The 6,000-nt window shown below is 53.0% G+C and overlaps 1 protein-coding gene across 9 annotated transcripts in view; it reads left to right on the top strand.

Moving 5' to 3' along the window:
* LOC140387370 (lactase-like protein) overlaps window positions 1–6,000 on the top strand; it is a 113,206-nt gene that overhangs the window by 28,303 nt on the left and 78,903 nt on the right. The window lies entirely within an intron of this gene.

Below are 6,000 nucleotides of genomic sequence, written 5' to 3'. Positions count from 1 at the left end.
CTTGGCTTGGGTCACTGACTGTGTGGAGTCTGCACATTCTCCCCGTGTCTGAGTGGGTTTCCTCCGGGCGCTCCGGATTCCACCCACAAGTCCCGAAAGATGTGCTGTTTTGGACATTCTGAATTCTCCCTCTGTTTACCCGAACAGGCGCCGGAGTGTGGCGACTAGGGATTCTAAATAAAGATTATTATTGTTTTTGGATTATCTACATTGTGGGAGCTGGATTTTGAACGTTATATTGTTTAGCACAGGGCTAAATCGCTGACTTGGAAAACAGACCAAGGCAGGCCAGCAGCACGGTTCAATTCCCGTACCAGCCTCCCCGAACAGGCGCTGGAATGTGGCGACTAGGGGCTTTTCACAGTAACTTCATTTGAAGCCTACTTGTGACAATAAGCGATTTTCATTTCATTATATTATGCTGTGATTTCCAGGTATTGAAAGTCTGCCGAATCTTGCAATAAGCATCCTGCACTATTACAATCAGAGTTACATTAACAGAGATTTAAATTTTTTTTTAACCTACTCAGTTAATGGTATGGAGTTGGGGAGAGTTATAGAACAAAGAGATCTAGGAGTACAGGTTCATAGCTCCTTGAAGGTGGAGTCGCAGGTGGACAGGGTGGTGAAGAAGGCATTCGGCATGCTTGGTTTCATTGGTCAGAACATTGAATACAGGAGTTGGGACGTCTTGTTGAAGTTGTACAAGACATTGGTACGGCCACACTTAGAATACTGTGTGCAGTTCTGGTCACCCTATTATAGAAAGGATATTATTCAACTAGAAAGAGTGCAGAAAAGATTTACTAGGATGTTACCGGGACTTGATGGTTCGAGTTATAAGGAGAGGCTGGATAGACTGGGACTTTTTTCCCTGGAGCGTAGGAGGCTTAGGGGTGATCTTATAGAGGTCTATAAAATAATGAGGGGCATAGATAAGGTAGATAGTCAACTTCTTTTTCCAAAGGTAGGGGAGTCTAAAACTAGAGGGCATAGGTTTAAGGTGAGAGGGGAGAGATTCAGAAGGGCCCAGAGGGGCAATTTCTTCACTCAGAGGGTAGTGAGTGTCTGGAATGTGCTGCCCGAGGTAGTAGTAGAGGCGGGTACAATTGTGTCTTTTAAAAAGCATTTAGATAGTTACATGGGTAAGATGGGTATAAAGGGTTATGAGCCAAGTGCGGGCAACTGGGACTAGCTTAATGGTAAAAACTGGGCGGCATGGACTGGTTGGGCCGAAGGGCCTGTTTCCATGCTGTAAACTTCTATGATTCTATGAAATAATCTTTCAAAATCTTGGTTCTCCAATCTAATTTTATGACACGTAAATTATGAAGAGATATTAGAAACAAAGGAATTTTATACAATAAAAGACATTGGTCCATGGGTGGCACGGAGGCAGAATGGTCAGCACTGCTGCCTCACAGCTCCAGGGACCCGGGTTCAATTCCGGCCTCGGGTGCGGAGTCTGCACGTTCTCCCCGTGTCTGCGTGGGTTTCCTCCGGGTGCTCCGGTTTCCTCCCACAAGTCCAAAGATGTGGAGGTTAGGTGGATTGACCATGATCAATTGCCCTTTGTGTCCAAAAGATTAGGTGAGGTTAAGGGGATAGCTCAAGGTGTGGGCTTGGGTAGGGTGGTCTTTCAGTAGGTCAGTGCCGACTCGATGGGCCAAATGGCCTCCTTCTGCACTGTAAATTCTATTTAATTCACCTTTCACCATCCTGGCAATCACATGATCCAGCGATAATGGAGTTATTGACTAATCATCGTGATCAATGTCTATCGATGAGTTTACAGCAGACAGAGGTTAGGAAAAGGCCCCAGTGATGGGGAGCTTTATGAACAATATGTCCAAAGTTATCTGTTCCTCACGAGCACGCTCCGTCACCACACATCCCATGTCTCAAATTGCTCATGTACTGAACTTAAAATGTTATTTTCCGAAAGAAATCTATCTAATTTGTTTTTAAATGAGTCAGTACTATCTGCTTTCACTATCTCCCTTGGAAGCCTATTCCACAGATTGGTCAATCGCTCACTCCAGTTTTGTTTCAATGTTATCCCCCTCTTAGACATTGATCACGATGATTAGTCAATAACTCCATTATCGCTGGATCATGTGACTGCCAGGATGGTGAAAGGTGAATTAAATAGAATTTACAGTGCAGAAGGAGGCCATTTGGCCCATCGAGTCGGCACTGACCTACTGAAAGACCACCCTACCCAAGCCCACACCTTGGGCTATCCCCTTAACCCCACCTAATCTTTTGGACACAAAGGGCAATTGAGGATGCTGACCCCTGGGTCTACTTGTTCTGGATAAGGTGAAACAGCTGGTCATCATCCACATTATCCAGTCTGTTTAAAATACTAAAAACAGCAATCGGATAATCTCAATCTTTGTTCCAGTGGGAAATATCCCAGTTGTGTGATCATTTCCCATAGTCCAACCCCTCCTTCACTCTGGTTACTCGATTCGCCTAGTAGTTGCAGTATTGCTTTTCACCACAGAATCCCGACAGTGGGCAGGAGGCCATTCGGCCTATCGAGTCTGCACCGGCCCTCTAAATGAGCACCCCCACCTAGGCCCATCCCCCTAACCCCACTTTACTTACACAAGCCTGGACATTAAGGGGCAATTTTTTGAGCACAGCCAATCTACCTAACCTGCACATCTTTGGGAGGAAACCGGAGCACCCGGAGGAAACCCACGCAGACACGGGGAGGAAGTGCAAACTCCACACAGATAGTCACCCGAGGCCGGAATCGAACCCGGGACCCTCGTGCTGTGAGGCAGCTGTGCTAAACACTGTGCCACCGTGCCACCTTTGTACCACAGCGACCAGAACTGTCCACAGAAATCAAATTTAGAATCTGTTATCAGAGCTAGGTGTAAAAGCTGAGACATTCACATTTATAAAGAGATTTTAGACAATCACCTCAAAAAGAAAATATTTAAAATTACAATGAATAGAGCAAGGAATGCTGTGAAGAGCAGGAGAGGGAATATGGAGAAGGGGAGGGGGGGTATGGAGCAGGGCAGGGGGGTATGGAGCAGGGGAGGGGGGTATGGAGCAGGGGAGGGGGGTATGGAGCAGGGGAGGGGGGTATGGAGCAGGGGAGGGGGGTATGGAGCAGGGGAGGGGGTATGGAGCAAGGGAGGGGGGTATGGAGCAGGGGAGGGGGGTATGGAGCAGGGGAGGGGGGTATGGATCGGGGAAGATGGGTGTGCCTAACTAAGGTTCTATACAGCTGCAACATGACTTGCCAATTCTTATACTCAATGCCTCGGCCAATGAAGGCAAGCATGCCGTATGCCTTCTTGACTACCTTCTCCACCTGTGTTGCCCCTTTCAGTGACCTGTGGACCTGTACTCCTAGATCTCTCTGACTTTCAATACTCTTGAGGGTTCTACCATTCACTGTATATTCCCCACCTGCATTAGACCTTCCAAAATGCATTACCTCACATTTGTCCGGATTAAACTCCATCTGCCATCTCTCCGCCCAAGTCTCCAAACAATCTCAATCCTGCTGTATCCTCTGACAGTCCTCATCGCTATCTGCAATTCCACCAACCTTTGTGTCGTCTGCAAACTTACTAATCAGACCAGTTACATTTTCCTCCAAATCATTTATATATACTACAAACAGCAAAGGTCCCAGCACTGATCCCTGCGGAACACCACTGGTCACAGCCCTCCAATTAGAAAAGCATCCTTCATTGCTACTCTCTGCCTTCTATGACCTTGCCAGCTTCCACCTGATCCGTGACCTAGCCAGTCCTGATCCCCGTGCCTGACTTCACCTTTTGTACTAGTCTACCATGAGGGACCTTGTCAAAGGCCTTACTGAAGTCCATATAGACAACATCCACTGCCCTGCCTGCATCAATCACCTTTGTGACCTCCTCGAAAAACTCTATCAAGTTAGTGAGACACGACCTCCCGTTCACAAAACCATGCTGCCTCTCACTAACACGTCCATTTGCTTCCAAATGGAGTAGATCCTGTCTCGAAGAATTCTCTCCAGTAATTTCCCTACCACTGAAGTAAGGCTCACCGGCCTGTAGTTCCCTGGATTATCCTTGCTACCCTTCTAAACAGAGGAACAACATTGGCTATTCTCCAGTCCTCCGGGACATCACCTGAAGACAGTGAGGATCCAAAGATTTCTGTCAAGGTCTCAGCAATTTCCTCTCCAGCCTCCTTCAGTATTCTGGGGTAGATCCCATCAGGCCCTGGGGACTTATCTACCTTAATATTTTTTTAAACACCCAACACCTCGTCTTTTTGGATCTCAATGTGACCCAGGCTATCTACACACCCTTCTCCAGACTCAACATCTACCAATTCCTTCTCTTTGGTGAATACTGATGCAAAGTATTCATTTAGTATGGAGCAGGGGAGGGGGGTATGGAACAGGGGAGGGGGGTATGGAGCAGGGGAGGGGGGTATGGAGCAGGGGAGGGGGGGGTATGGAGCAGGGGAGGGGGGTGTGGAGCAGGGCAGGGGGGTGTGGAGCAGGGGAGGGGGGTATGGAGCAGGGGAGGGGGCTAGGGAGCAGGGGAGGGGGGTATGGAGCAGGGAAGGGGGGAATGGAGCAGGGGAGGGGGTATGGAGCAGGGGAGGGGGTATGGAGCAGGGGAGGGGGTATGGAGCAGGGCAGGGGGTATGGAGCAGGGGAGGGGGGTATGGAGCAGGAGAGGGAGTATGGAGCAAGGGAGGGGGGTATGGAGCAGGGGAGGGGGGTATGAATCGGGGAAGATGGGTGTGGAGCAAGGGAGGGGGTGTGGAGCAGGGGAGGGGGTGTGGAGCAGGGGAGGGGGAGGGAGCAGGGGAGTTGGGAGGGAGCAGGGGAGGGGGTATGGAGCGGGGGAGGGATCAGGGGAGAGGGTATGGATCAGGGGAGGGGGTAGGGAGCAGGGGACGGGGGTATGGGCAGGGGAGGGGGTATGGAACAGGGGAGGGGGGTATGGAGCAGGGGAGGGGGGTTTGGAGCAGGGGAGGGGGGTATGGAGCAGGGGAGGGGGGTATGGAGCAGGGAGGGGGGTATGGAGCAGGGCACGGGGGTGTGGAGAGGGCAAGGGGGTGTGGAGCAGGGCAAGGGTGTGTGGAGCAGGGCAGGGGGGTATGGAGCAGGGGAGGGGGTATGGAGCAGGGGAGGGGGGTGTGGAGAGGGCAGGGGGGTGTGGAGCAGGGCAGGGGGGTGTGGAGCAGGGCAGGGGGGTATGGAGCAGGGGAGGGGGGTATGGAGCAGGGGAGGGGGTATAGAGCAGGGGAGGGGGTTATGGAGCAGGGGAGGGGTGTATGGAGCAGGGGAGGTGGGTATGGAGCAGGGAAGGGGGGTATGGAGCAGGGGAGGGGGGTATGGAGCAAGGAGGGGGGTATGGAGCAGGGGAGGGGGGTATGGAGCAGGGGAGGGGGGAGGGAGCAGGGGAGGGGGGTATGGAGCAGGGGAGGGGGGAGGGAGCAGGGGAGGGTGGTATGGAGCAGGGGTGGGGGGTATGGAGCAGGGGTGGGGGGTATGGAGCAGGGGAGGGGGTATGGAGCAGGGGAGGGGTGTATGGAGCAGGGGAGGGGGGAGTGAGCAGGGGAGGGGGGTATGGAGCAGGGGAGGGGGAGGGAGCAGGGGAGGGTGTAGAGAGCAGGGGTGGGGGAGTGAGCAGGGGAGGGGGTGTGGAGCAGGGGAGGGGGGTATGGACCAGGGGAGGGGGGAGGGAGCAGGGGAGGGGGGTATGGAGCAGGGGAGGGGGGAGGGAGCAGGGGAGGGGGGTATGGAGCAGGGGAGGGGGGAGGGAGCAGGGGAGGGTGTAGAGAGCAGGGGTGGGGGGAGGGAGCAGTGGAGGTGGGTGTGGAGCAGGGGAGGGGGGTATGGAGCAGGGGAGGGGGGAGGGAGCAGGGGAGGGGGGTATGGAGCAGGGGAGGGGGTATGGAGCAGGGGAGGGGGGTATGGAGCAGGGGAGGGGGTTATGGAGCAGGGGAGGGGGGTATGGAGCAGGG

The sequence above is a fragment of the Scyliorhinus torazame genome, chromosome 12, assembly GCF_047496885.1.
Source record: "Scyliorhinus torazame isolate Kashiwa2021f chromosome 12, sScyTor2.1, whole genome shotgun sequence".
Lineage (NCBI taxonomy): Eukaryota > Metazoa > Chordata > Chondrichthyes > Carcharhiniformes > Scyliorhinidae > Scyliorhinus > Scyliorhinus torazame.
This window is presented reverse-complemented; position numbering and strand designations above follow the sequence as displayed.